Source organism: Festucalex cinctus, chromosome 10 (genome assembly GCF_051991245.1).
Source record: "Festucalex cinctus isolate MCC-2025b chromosome 10, RoL_Fcin_1.0, whole genome shotgun sequence".
Lineage (NCBI taxonomy): Eukaryota > Metazoa > Chordata > Actinopteri > Syngnathiformes > Syngnathidae > Festucalex > Festucalex cinctus.
The window spans coordinates 13,407,931-13,421,911 of record NC_135420.1 but is presented as its reverse complement, the minus strand read 5'-3'; the positions used below and the strand labels follow the sequence as shown (position 1 = coordinate 13,421,911).

General features: G+C 40.8%; 1 long non-coding RNA gene across 2 annotated transcripts in view; it reads right to left on the bottom strand.

Annotated features, from left to right (window-relative positions):
- LOC144027119 (uncharacterized) overlaps positions 1 to 5,426 on the bottom strand; it is a 28,438-nt gene extending 23,012 nt beyond the window's left edge. The window contains exon 1 of one of the 2 annotated variants that reach the window (XR_013285375.1): positions 5,082 to 5,426. This is a non-coding gene — a long non-coding RNA (uncharacterized LOC144027119). The remainder of the gene's footprint in view (positions 1 to 5,081) is intronic. The other variant, XR_013285376.1, reaches the window with a different exon arrangement.
- Positions 5,427 to 13,981: the final 8,555 nt, after the last annotated feature.

Here is a 13,981-nt window from a genome sequence, read left to right as displayed (position 1 = left end):
GAGTATTGTTCTAATATTTTCAAACTATGATTAGCACACGCCTATGCATGACCACATAATTTTTTGTGAGAATTCATCACAGTTTTCAATAGCAATATCGCAATATTAAAATTGTGACGTCATCGTCGTCATGTCACGATATTAAAGCAGAAAATCTGTCAAAAAGGAGATGCTGTATTTCATTTTTGCCATTCTGGCACCCTCTGGTGGTTAGTTTGTTAGGGCAGCTTAATTTGAATTATGCATGTTTTTGGCCACACTAATGGTCATATGAAGGGGAACATAACGTATTTGAGTTCCTACACAAATTAACTTGATTCGCAATGTGTGCATGCATTAGCAAGTAAGTGCCTCAATATTAATATTATATTTTTTTTTTTATGGATCATCAACCTCTCCATAATATACATTATGCCACTGCATACCACCGCGTAGTACATGGGTTGGCCACAATCGTCACTCAATCACTTCAAAATGTATGTTTTTTTGTTTTATGAAGGAATAATATGAAAGCTGAGATCATTAGGAGTGCTACATAAATGATGACAATACGTGATGACGTCATACAGCATTTTACAGGACAATAGAGCAATGATGTCCAATATGGAAGCGTACAGGGTATGTCATTATTTTGATACTCACTCGGCTTAAATTTTGAATCGTGCGCTCCTTCAGTGTTGAAGGGCACCCTTTGATCTTCAGTGAAGGTGTATATTAAGATGCTCATCCAGATTAGGATAATTAGGCTTTCTCACTCTATGCCGAGTGAACAGAGAGGCTCATGAATGCCTTAAAACGTTAAATGTGTTCATCAAGCTGTATGGCGCTGCCATGTTCCTCCATGCATGATGCAACAGTGTCGAACGGCAAACATCTGCCTTGTCTCCCCCCCACAGATGGTAGCGGCAAGTATGAAGATTAGTTCATTAACCTCACTGTGCTTTAACCAGTGGGCCATGCGGAGGGCCTGCTCCTTCCGCGTCTTCTTGAAATTTATTAATAGCGTGAGGAAACTTTCATAAATGGCCTGAGGTGATTTGCGTTGCTGTTATCAAACACTGCAGTAATTATACATGACATGCTTCGGATTAGCACTCCTGTGATTATTGCACCATTCCAAGTCACTATTATTTTTAACCCCTTTTTAAAAAGGTGTGGAATCAATTTTCCAGAAAAGTAAAATAAGAAAAATCATCGGGCACTCACAGTGTGGAAAAATGAACTTGCAATGCTTGTCTGTGTGGGAGGCAGTGAGTGCCTGCACCTGGAGCAAGGAGGAGCATGTGAGGGTCAAAGGTCATCCTGTGGGCTAAACAGGAATGAGGTGCTCCCTCTCCCCTGCAAGAAGCAGGCAACTCCTGCGGCGGGTTCACACAACGTGGGCCTTTCTTTCACGCCGCTTCCTCTCATTTCCGCCTTCACCGCTTTTCCTTTTGGAACGCTTTCAGTAATCCAGCGTCGGCCCAATTATCCAACCCCCGTTCCCCTTCCATTCGTCCGTTTTTTCCCCCCGTGGATGGCGATACAAAAACAATTAACCTCTTCACGGCTGGGGACTTTTCCCAGGAAAGGGCACGGTGGTAATTGAATGACTCGGCACTGACCATGACTTCACCCCTTCACGCATAAATCTGGTTATTGAAAATCCTAATCTGTGTCTTTGTGATTGTCCAAAGTCATTAACATGGAGGTTGTACCATCACACTATTTCACTGCAAGGAGGATTTAAACAGGACTGTTTACATTTGACCTACTTAAACAGTGTTTGCATAATATGCATTGTTGTGTGCAATTCTGGTAGATTTTCCGTACAGAGAGAATGACTTGTTTTTTTGGGGGTTTTTCAACATAGCCGTGCTGGTTTGCGTTAGACTATTTCACACCAAGTGTCTATAAGTTGTAAGAGCATCCCCCACATCCTTAGCCTTCAATAAAATGTACTCTTTTTTCCCCCTTCGTTATGGAGGGGCGTCCTATTCATCTCCAGGTAGAAAGCCTCAAAGTGTAGGAGGGAAGAACAGCTTGTTGCACCCATTGAACTTTTTATTACTTCCCGCTTCAAAGGTGCTGGCGGAGGAAGAGATATCCTCAATCTCCTTGACGCCATGACACACAAGTCAGCTCTCAGCAAACACACAAACAAGTGTCAGCATTGCAACTGGACCCCTGTGCGCATTTTTCTACGCTTGTCACATGTGACAAGATTACGTTGTTTTGGAAGCTGCGGCTGGAAATAATCCTCTAACAAACATGTTTACCAAAAACTGTCAATGTTTGGCTCAGCAGCGTCAATGTTTTTTTGACAACTGCGAGAGAGACCAAAATAACATGCATTTTGTTTTTACGGGGTTATGGAGCTTATCTACCATAAAACTAACTACCAACGAAAACCGACCGTTTTCCATGAAATATTCTCTCTCATTATCACACAAATGCGGCAGCATTCGGATGATGTAATCCCGAACCAACACTTCAAGACGTCTGCCCTTCTCTAAAAGAAGATGCTCTTGAAGAAGAATAAGTCAAAACCAATGTGAGCTGATGCATTTTTACCAGCCACCTCCTATAATTACTGTTTCTTTCTGCTCGACTTCGGAAACAACTTTGAGGCCACAGCTGAAAGCCCACAGGCACCCTTGAGTGAAGTGGGGGTGCACCACAGCAACTTAGGGTCTTACTAAAACATAAACAAAAATAAATAAATAAATAAAATTTAACAAGAAATATATATATATAATTTGATTCGATGTACACATTTTTTTTACATCAAAAACATTTTGTTACACCGCATATTTTACATTAAAAAAAACAAACACATTTTGTTACACACACGCACATATACACATCTAGTCACCTAGACAAAACAATAACAGCAAGTTTCACGTAGAAGCGTGTTTGATAAAACTAGCATAAACACACAACTCTTTGATGTTTCCTTGTGGATGTCTGCTGTAGACGTGTGAGGCACTCATCCTCCAATCTAGCATTTATGTACAGTTTGGTTTTGTTTTTTAACTGGCAATCTAAACATTATACGGGGTGGGGTGGGGAGTGGGGGTTGCTATTTTGTATAACGTGGCAAAAAAATAAAATAAAAATAAAATAGAGGTTGAATCTGATTCTCTTATTTTCAGGGCAACATTGTGTTTATTGTAAGTAGAATCGCTCTAATCGAGAGAGCAACCATACTGTCAGTCATAAACGCGACAGAAAAAAAACCCATCAAGCTAGTATTCTGCCCTACCAAACTTCGGAAGGTGGAAGCTCACTTACTCCACTTCCAGCCCCCAATTTGCTCATCCAATCACAAATGGATGATTGACAATAAATGAGAGAGATATAGATAAGATGGCGTCTACCTTGTTTTTGTGGCTGCAATCGCAATAGGACTAAACAAGGCATCAAAACCAGTAATAACACTACGAGGTGTTAATTCTACGTAACCTTGGCCTTCGAAGCAACAATAATTAATCACCATCAGTACTGTACATTGTGTATTTGCGGTCTTAGCTGTAAGCTAAGTTTCCTGAACTATTTTTAAACGTATGGCAATATTTTGAAGCTATTTGTAAGTTTATAAAATGCTATTAAAGGTTTGGGCAATTATAATCACTTTTAGGTGAGTGTCAATTGTTGGCAAAAATATGTTACTCTTGGTGTATTCTACACAACAGTAGCGGTCGTGTAGAAATGCTCCTGCAACATGAGCAGCAAACAACATTGCGTGACTTAAGTGCAGACAAGGACGTGTGCGGGGGGGCTAGCAGGGCCGGTAGGAGGACATAAAAATAATAGAAAAAGACAAAAAAATAAATAAATGAAAAAACAGCCTGTGTTTAGGTGGACTGCATCGTTTGATCATTATGTCTAGCCTCCAGGTGTCTGACAGTTGAAGATGGTAGTTTGTTTGAGGGTGGGGGTTCTCGACGACAAAGCGGGAATAAGAGTGTTGCCTACATACCACCAGCATCAAGGAAGGGAGGGAGTGAGGGGGGTGCAGCGAAAGAAAAAAAAAGTAGGTTCATAAAAATTTGATAAGAAGATCTTCAGCTAAGTGACATTCTGTGTTGCTTTCCTCTTACTATATCAGCCCCCCTCCTTTGTAGCTCCTCAGTGCCGCCTAAGAGAATATGCCAGACACATTTTATAGGTCCTAATTAAAGCCATATGACGCCTTTTTGAACATCAAATGGCGCTGGTCCTGCATGCTATTCCCTGTTATTGTGCACAATCACAAGCAAGGCGAGACTTTCAAATGTACATCATCTCTTACATCCCCCCACCGCGCAGAGCCGTGACCCCACCAATTTCAAATCGATAAAGAGGTTGTGGGAGTGACTTGACCTCTCGAGGGTGCGGCGGTTGTGGCGGGGATGGGGGGGGGGCAATGTTGTGCGGCTGGGAAATGAACTCAAGTCATTAGAGCGTACTGAAAACGTGTCTCACGTTTTTTTTTCTCGCTCCATCGGAAAAGTAGGTTTGCATATTTATTTATTTATAGAGGTATTTATTGGAATAGTCTAGTCCTTCACACCAGACAAACGAGCTTATGGACTGCCCTGAGGGTTGAAGTGCAGCCCTGTTTATAGAGTCCTTTTAAGAACTCAATTTTTTTTTTCCCCCTCTGGTCACCCCAGCCCCCCTCCCTAATTGTCCTCATTGAGCCTTGTGGAGCGGGTGCACAGCCAGACAGCCAGGCTCGGGTCATCGGGTTTACCGCGTGCTTTTTATCTATATTTCATGCTATGGCGCTGTGCAGACAGCTGCACCCCCCATAACTCCCCCACACCCCCACCCCGCCCGCATGTATCACAAAGAAAAAAAAATGTGGGTGCACAAAGAGAGGTGACATGACAAGCACACGTGCAAATCACATTAAAACTGTATACAATATTTCATTATAGGTTTAATTAATTATTCTTTGTGCTCACGCGTTCGCGCAAAAAAGAAAAGAAAAAAGTAGCTCATATACAAAGAAAAAGCTTGCGCAAGAGCGTAAATTTCTGATAGTAGTTATTCGTTAAATACATTTCTAGATAGCAGCAGTTATAATTGATAATATATCAAAATCTTCTACTTACGATTCATTTCAGCAACTTATGGGCGTTTATGTCTCGCCCCCGTGCGTCTCCGGTCGTCTGCTTGCGGGAAAAAGTGTGTCCTCCCTCGGCAGTGAGAGTCATCGTGTGCACATCTTCATGTTATATTTTTTTCGTTCTTTTTAAAGCACACATTATCACTGCACGTACCGTAGATGCTGGACGTCCGATTTGGCCGGTGTCAAGTCTGCAATGATGCCTGGGCTGGTCGCTATTGAGTGCTGAGAGGAGAGCCAACATATAGAAAGGCGTCATGTGAGCAAGAGGGGCGCGCGCCATTGGCCAGGCGCGCACACTGCGACCGAGCTACGTCGCGTTCCATTGGCCCAGGACGCCAGCCCAGGCACCTCCTCACTTGGCCGTGCACCACAATGGGAGCGCGCCTCTTCTGTTCATCATTCTCAGCGGCGGCTGCAGGGCAGGGGATGGGAGGGGAGTGGGGAGGATGCGTGCACTCAATTCAGAGTTAAATATTTTTTGGAACGCACATTTTAGCGGTCCTCTACAGTCAAATAAAGTGGACATTAGTGGAGATAAAAAAATTTAAAAAAAATCAGGAAAGATTGCAAGTCAACTTTTTAAGGAGCACACAATGCTTAAAAGCCAGTGATGGAATGTAACCGTCGTTGATTAAATTTTTATGTATATGCACTTGTATAAATTCATGAATGGGTAGCCTACTTTTTATTTTTACTTTACTGCATTTTTGAGTGAGTATCTTTACTCTACTGTTTTGTGTAAAAAAAAAACTATATTTTTGAACGTCCATCCATCCATCCATCCATCCATCCATCCATATGAACCGCTTATCACAAAAGCACAAAAGTCGCAGGTATATTTTTTAACAAAACAACCCAAAGTTGGGTCAGATTGGCCCAAGTAGCTTGATCCAATTTTTGACCAAAATTGTGTTATTTTTGACCCCAAAAAAATAATAAAATGTAAAAAAATAAACAAAAAAAAAACAAAACAAAAAAAATCATAATGCTGGATCTTCTTTTTCTGTTCTAAATGAATTTATATTAGTCATCTTAGTTCTTAGTGTATTTTCAGTTATATCATTTAATCAGTTTTAACAGATATTTACTTTAGGAAGACTTAATTGGATTAAGTATTTTTACTTTTTACTTAAGGTACATTTCAAATTGAGTAGTTTTGTACTTAGATTTACAAATACTTTCTGTACTTTTACTTGAGTAAAAGAAGTGATTACTTGAGCCACCAATAAAAGCTTTGAGTATGGAGAAAGATTTTTTTTTTTAATTATTTATCTCCATGAAGCAATTGAATAGCCATTTTGTGTTTTTTTTTAATAGTTTAGTGACATTTGAAGATGCCATGAAGCATGATTACTTTTTACTAGTATATTTCAAACTAAGTACTTTTTGTACTTACGGTAACTAGATTTTTCCACAAATACCTTTACTTAACTATTTTTTGCACCTCTATCTGTGCTTTTACTAAAGTAAAAAAAATTGAGTATAGGCTAATTCATCCACCAATAAAAGCAAGCAAGTATGGAGGAACACATTTTATTATTTGTCTCCTTGAACCAACTGAATATCCATTTTGAATGTTTTATTAGTTTGTTGTCAACATTTTTATATCTCATATGACCCTTCAGGACATATTTTCTACTTTATTTTTAACATGTTTATACTGACTGCAAAAACAGCAGTAGCAGTCATCTACCATTGTCAAATAGTATTTATTACATTTTTAACATGTCCCCTTTAGGATTGCAAAAATAGGATGGGACTAATTGAAGGCTGTTCCTCTTTTATTTAATAAAATCAATTAAATTAGTAAAAAGTGGTCATAACCTGTCACACCCACCACAAAGAATTTTATTGTGTGCATGTTTGACTTTGATAGACCTAAACCAAGCTTCCTAATCCATGTTTGATGCTAATGAGGTCTGAAGCCATTTATTATTTAGAAGGCAGGGAGCTAATTGAAAGGCACAAGCAATAGGTTTGGATGCCAAGGAGATGCCTTGAAGTTCATTAGATAAACAAAGGGATCATTATTTGACATGTACTGCATATTTTGTTCTCATCCTTCATTGGTTTCTACGCAGTGTGCCAATGAGAGAACATCCACTCACCGTCTCCATCTGGTTCTCTGGAGTGTGGAGGCTGAGGAACTCAAGGTTCTGTATGAGTGGGAAATAGAGCGCATGTAATCTGGAGCGCACATCTTGCCGCCCTCCCCTGCTCCGGCTGCGGCATTAAATCAATATTCCGCAAAGCTTTCTCTTGTTTTCGCATTCACTTGACTGCTGCCATGATGCGCTGCAAGGGTCGGCAGCCGCTCCCTGATTTTTGTGGCACTTGCGAACCCCCACCGCCGTGACCTCGCCTACCTCTTCCTTCGACTTGGCGGCAGACACCCTTACTGCCATAGCTCCGAGGCATGGCGCCCCGTTCCGTTTGTCTGCTGCCTTAACGGGAAGTGACAGGAGTAAGGCAACATGCTATCGTGACACAAAGTATAATGTCAGCGACACCCCTGCGCTGTTGTGAGACGACATTTAATAAATAGCTTTCATTACGTATAACCGAACAATTTAGCTCAAATACAATGACGTGAATATTATCAGTATCAAACTTCAGGCTTATGGATAATGCCATATTTGCAGCGGATATGTTATAGAGACTTTTTTTTTTTTTTTTAATCAGACAGTAGCTTAGTACTTTTCAAGATTTCAAAAGCTGTGTCGTGCTACATGGCGCTGTTGCAAGCTACTGGATATGCATTCATACACACATGCGCTCCTTCACACTCCGTCGTTATGAAAGCAAAAGCCTGCCTCTGCAAAATGGGTCAAACACACCGCAGTCGCTCCATCTCAGCAAATGCATTGTGTCTGTGTAATTGTGCGAGTGGCGGGCATGCGCATGTGCGATTGCACATCAAAGGCAAAAATTCAATATTAAAACACGCCGAGTCTTCGCCGAACGAACCGGCGTTTGAGAAAGTCAAAGCGTTTACTAAATCTGAATGACACGGTTCGCCCCCGGAGCTAAAATGGTAGTCGATAACACCTTTAAACAGCCAAGAGGAAGTTGTTCATCCTGGGAAAAAACTCCAGTGTCGTCATATTTCCTGTACCGCATTGCGTCGCATGCCCAGACATCTACCAGACATTTGAACGCACTACATTTGCCCCAAACCCTGAACTGTTATTCACCCTTGGTTCTTCGGAGAAGATACACAGTCAGGCTCCGAGGTAGACACGTACACACCCACAGATATTTACTCACTGAATTCAATCCGTGGGGTTCAAAGCCGTGCCAGTCAAAGCGGGAAGAAAGCTGCATGCCGCCGTCTTCTCGAGCCATCACTGTGTGGCGTTAATCTGTTTCATGTTCCATCCCTATATTTAGACTCGTGTTTTGTGAACACTTGGCTTAATTCTCTGAGACGAAAGGAACCTTTCGAAGCCGTTAACTAGCTGCAAGACTCATCTGGAGATTTTCAGCTGCGCATTCCAACAAACACCTGTTCTTGCCTTTGTTGGGGCTAAGAAAAGCAGGGAGGAAATTGTTTATTGTGAATGAAAAAGATGATGATGAGAAATGTTGTGATGAGATGGTTAATTATCATATGAAAGTATGGATCTTTTCCAATTAATCACCATCATTATATCATCCTAGATAGGATGACTAGATGTTGCATGTTAATCGGGACAGTCCCGCTTTGGAGCCTTGTGTCAGAGCCATTGTTTTTCTCCACTATTTACACAGGTCATTTCCCAGTGTCCCGTTTTTTGTTGTTTGTTTGTTTGTTTCTTCATCCAGTCAGTAAGCTAGTTGTTTCGACAATGTGTATGTCAATCACATGGTTGCCATAACGATTCATGCAACTAATCTAAAGCCCATACCCCACTGAGGGGTGGGAAGCTAGCAAATGTTGATTTGTCGGGATTCGTTCAAGGTAACTGTTCGCTAAACGTTTTGGCGTTTAGCGTTTGAACAAAACCTGATGAACACTTGACCTGAAGCATTTGAAGCGAAAGAAACCACAAAAATGGTGGATAGCGATAAAATGTTTTCTATTTTGTTCCTCAAAACTCATTTTGAACTCCAGCAAATTTGCCTTCTCGCAATTTTGATTCATTTTATGTTTTTACCTTATTTCATAAGCATTTCATACAGTACAGTAGTTCACTGTATAATTTCAGACAGGGAGATAGCGACATACTGTTGTTATATTGAATATTTATGAATGAAGAAAGCTATCTAGTTTTATACTCCAGTAAATTGTGTTTTACCATTCATAGTCTGTGTTTCCAAAGGGATCACCATTGTAGAGTGACGTCACATTGTAGTCCGTCAGTCAAGTCGTGGTACTTTTTTTCCGACTTCGCAAGTGCAATTTCCCAGTTCTCTTACACACTTCCTGGTTAGAAGTCGGAAAAGTTCGACTTCCGACCATCCTCGAATGCAAAACAAGAATACCTGTAATTTAAAATTGAGTCCTATTAGCCTAATGTTGCTGTCTCTGGTCAGACCCAATGCAAGATGATCTTTTCTGGGGGCGTCTTTTCAATATTACAATGCAAGACCGGCGCGAGGTAAACGACACAGCCAGCTTCCAATAGCTGCTGTAATTGAGCAAAAAAGGTTGGATACTAGTGAGTGCATTGTCTTTTTTTTTTTTTTTAGCACTGTTGAACTGCCAACTAAGCTAGCAATTAGCATTAGCTAAAGCAATAACACAACCACCGGTCACCAGATTGACTAGTGCTCAACATTGTTATAAAAAGTTTCTGGTGAGAATGTATTGCATATTTGATTGTCAGTGAAAACATCTTTTGATTTGGAAAATCTGTTCACCCTACCGCAAGGATCGTCTTAATTTTTACAGAAATCAGTATAGTTATTCCTCTTCTATGACAAAAAAAGATTTTTCTTCTCTGGTGCCTTTATGCACCTTGCTGGAATTATGCTGCAATCGAAAAGCGCTTTTGTCCTGACACTTAGCATTAAATTGTAATTGTGGTCCACGTGTGTTACTTCATACCTCATTTAATGAAGGTACAAGAGACATAACTGCCTAGAATATGACCTTGTTGGAGTTCTGATCGGATCTGGGCGGGAAAAGGGATTTGGTGCGACTAAAAGCTCCTACCTTCATCCTCTACACATTTACACATGGACACAAAGATGCACTATGTGGTTCAAAAGCTTGTCCCTTCAGCATTAAACGCTACAAGCTTTGTGCACAGTAACAGGCCACACCGGGAGCCTGCATGGCATCTGCCTCCCAGCTTCTGGAGCCAAGGCATGGGGCCAAGGGAGGGGGGCTTGAAGCTCAGATAAGCTCTTCCTCCCCTGGTCACCGCTACGCCACAGGGACCGGACAAGCCTGGAGCCTCAGCTGAGCACCACTGATAATATCCACACGAGTATGAGTATGGGTGGTCGGGTGCATGGGCGTGAGAAGCCCCTTTCAAGTGTTGTGGGTCTGCCTTGGGTTGGAGCATGCATGGATGCACGAGCGCGCATGTTGGCGGAAGCGTTCCTTTGCCTTCCCCAATCATAATAAAAGTTACGCGCAACACCAAGCCAACAAAGACAAAATGTATAGCTTGCGTGTGTGACCAAAACTTTATTATTATTATTATTATTATTATTATTATTATTATTATTATTATTATTATTATTATTATTATTCATTTTTGGTCAAAATAGCCCAGTTTTTCTTCAGTAGCTCATGATGGAACACTCGTTTACTTGTTATGCTGATAGTTACCCCATAATGAGGGAGTGAGGCAAATTAAATATTTTTTTTTTCATATAGACATTTCAGATAGTAGTACATTGACAGCAAGATGAAAGAATCACTCCTGAGTAAAATGTGTTCTTGTATTGACATTTAATTGGAACATTATAAATCCCTATGAATGCCAGTTGTTAAATCATTTATACAGCCAAGAGTAAGAAAAGAACATGTCCAAATAGACGTACCTTGACTATATTATATAATTCAGAAGCACCAATGGTTACATTGACAATCTAATGAGATTCAATTAAATAAATAAAAAATATGTGGATAATCAAAGCGAGATGTTTCTGCAACTAGAGTTGCATAATGTAAATATTCTAAAAGCACACGTCAACTAAAATTACAAAACAGATTTGCTGATTGTCAAATATTACATTGGCTTGGTGAGTTAAGTTGGTCCATTCTGAAACATTTGGAGTTGCAGCACAGTACATTCAAGCCCCAACATGTTTCAAAGTCCCAACATGTTATGGAAAAAGTGCTGCATCTAATTCAGGAGGTCTCTGAATTTTGTTTTGTGCATTCTGAAAAATGCACTTCCAATATTGTATTGGAAAAAAAACAGTTTTCATCTTAAGTGGTTTTGGTGAAGGTAAATAAAGTAACTTGTAATCTTAGTTACTTTTAAAATCAAGTAATTGGTAGAGTAACTAAGTTAGAATAAGATACAAAGCTTTATCGTGTCTTAAAAAAGATTAACAGTCACTATGTTGCAGTGAGCACATTAAAAAACTAAATTAAATCAGACGGCAAACAGCAAACATAAGAGGAAGCGAGCCATCGAGAGAGCTATCCAAATATCCAGGTCAGCTTTGAGGCCTCAGCTGGAGTGGAGGCCTACACCTGTCAGCACCCGAGGGCCTCTCGCTCTCTGTCGTCTTTCTGTCCAGCTGGACGTGCAGAAGCCGCTCAAACCCCCACCCAGCCTTCACCTCCTCGATCCAGGCCAATTCCGCTCAGCCATGCGTGACCATCTCAGGGAATTCATTCTGGATGCTTCTTGTCCATCGCATCCATTGCCGCTCTCTTGCTAGCTGCTTGTCACTCTGTCCCCCATCACCGTCGCTGTCATTCTGCTGGCTGTCCCACAAATCATATCTTATTTCCATATCTTATTTTCCGACACATGGCAGAACATTTCATTGTTACTTCCCCTGACGTATGTATTTGTGTACAACTCAAACAGTGTTTCACTGGTACATTAGCTTTTAGCTACTTTACACATCCTGTAGTGGAAATTCAAGCTTGATCAGGGATAATCATTTCCAGAGGAAGTAAAATGTTAGTGGAAACATGGTTTTAGACTGCCAATGTCTGACCTGGATTTGAAATCTTGTTATTATTATTTTCTGGTCACTACAGGCTAAATCCTTCTTTATTCTTACCTGCTGTGTGCCAGCTGGAAATACAAGGATGGAATTTAAAGTTACTGTCAGAGTACCTTTAGGAACTTTTTGTGTGTACTGATATATCACACAATAAAAGTACAGTTCTTTCTGTGACATAAAAAATATATATATTTAAGCTACTGATCTAAAAAGTTCAACCAATCGTCTTTTAACATGGTGTGATAATTGTTAGGTGATATTTGATGTAAAGATATTTACTGCAGTGGGGTCAAATATGACAGTAAGGGCTTATAATTTGTAGATGGCACAGCTGTGCTTGATCATAATTGTCATTCGTCTTCTTCTTATTGTTATTATTGACTTAAGTTTGTGCCAATAGAGATCTGGACATCCCAAAATGCGCCCTTTTGGCAGCATAGAAAATACGTCCGCCACTTGGAATAAACGGCAAACACCACACTTTAACAATGATTGACAGCTGTTGTGTTCCAGCTGCCACAACAAGACGAAGCAAAAAAAAAAAAAAAAGGATTGAGCATTCTTCACGCTACCAAAAGAGGAATCACTAGGTAGCCATTAGAGAACTTTGTACATGGTGGCTGAATTAGAAGATGCTAACTGTTAGCACAGGCAAAATGTGGGGGGAAAATAACCTTTTCGTTTGTTTGTGCTGCTACGGTTTAACACAGTTGAATTTAATAACTGACCAACACCATAAAGACTTTTTACAGCATAAACGACGGCGGTGGCCGAATTAGCAGATGCTAAGTTGCTAACATACCTAAATAACACTACAAGACTTGTGTGAAACTGCCAATTTTGATGGCATTTTGACAACACATAAAGGGGAAATAAATCTGGATTGTATAAACCTGTAAAGGCTTTGTATGATGAGATTTGAAAGCACGTAGGGAATTCCACGTAGTAGCGTCACCGAGTTGAATCCAACCTGTCCACTTTGACTGCGGTTGACGATTAAATGCTAGTTTTAGCCCTCCATGCATGCCATTGTAGTCCATTAACCCTGCACTGCTACTTTCCTGCCACAGGGGGGGCGTGCAGAGAAATTGTCACGTGACGGCCGGATCTCTATGGACGCAGCACAGCTATACCTGTAGAGGGTGGCTATGGAGGTGATGGTAGTTGGAACACATGGACACGAAGGCGCTCCAAGTGTAAACTTCACAAATCTTTGACATTGGTGGTCAAATCACTTTCTTTTTCCACCATGCTTGTCACAGATTATCAGCGCACCTCTAGCATGCTGCATTTAAAGCGAATGAGAGCAGCCACTTTAATTGGGAAAGGATGGAGTCGGCTGTGTTCACGCACACAATGGCGCAAAACACCCTTAAAAAACATCCATACCAAAATAAGGTCTACCCCGCCTCAGCGCAGATTTAGAAAATAGAGTCCCATGGCTTCACTTTAAAACAGCTCATGTCCCCTGCCTACTGCCCAGACCCAGCTGAGATAGGCGCCAGCACCCCCCGCGACCCTTGTGAGGAATAAGCGGTCAAGAAAATGGATGGATGGATGGATGATTTTGAATGACATCTGATCCCAAATGTTTGCGAGTTTGGAGTAAACAGTAAACAATAAACCAGACTATTACACACAAGCTTGGGAAGTAAGAAAATACATGTACTGACATTACATACCGCAGACAAAAATGTATGGTAGTTGGATTATGTTATTAACTACATTTTTAAGCGGTAACTAACCCTCCCAACCCTGATC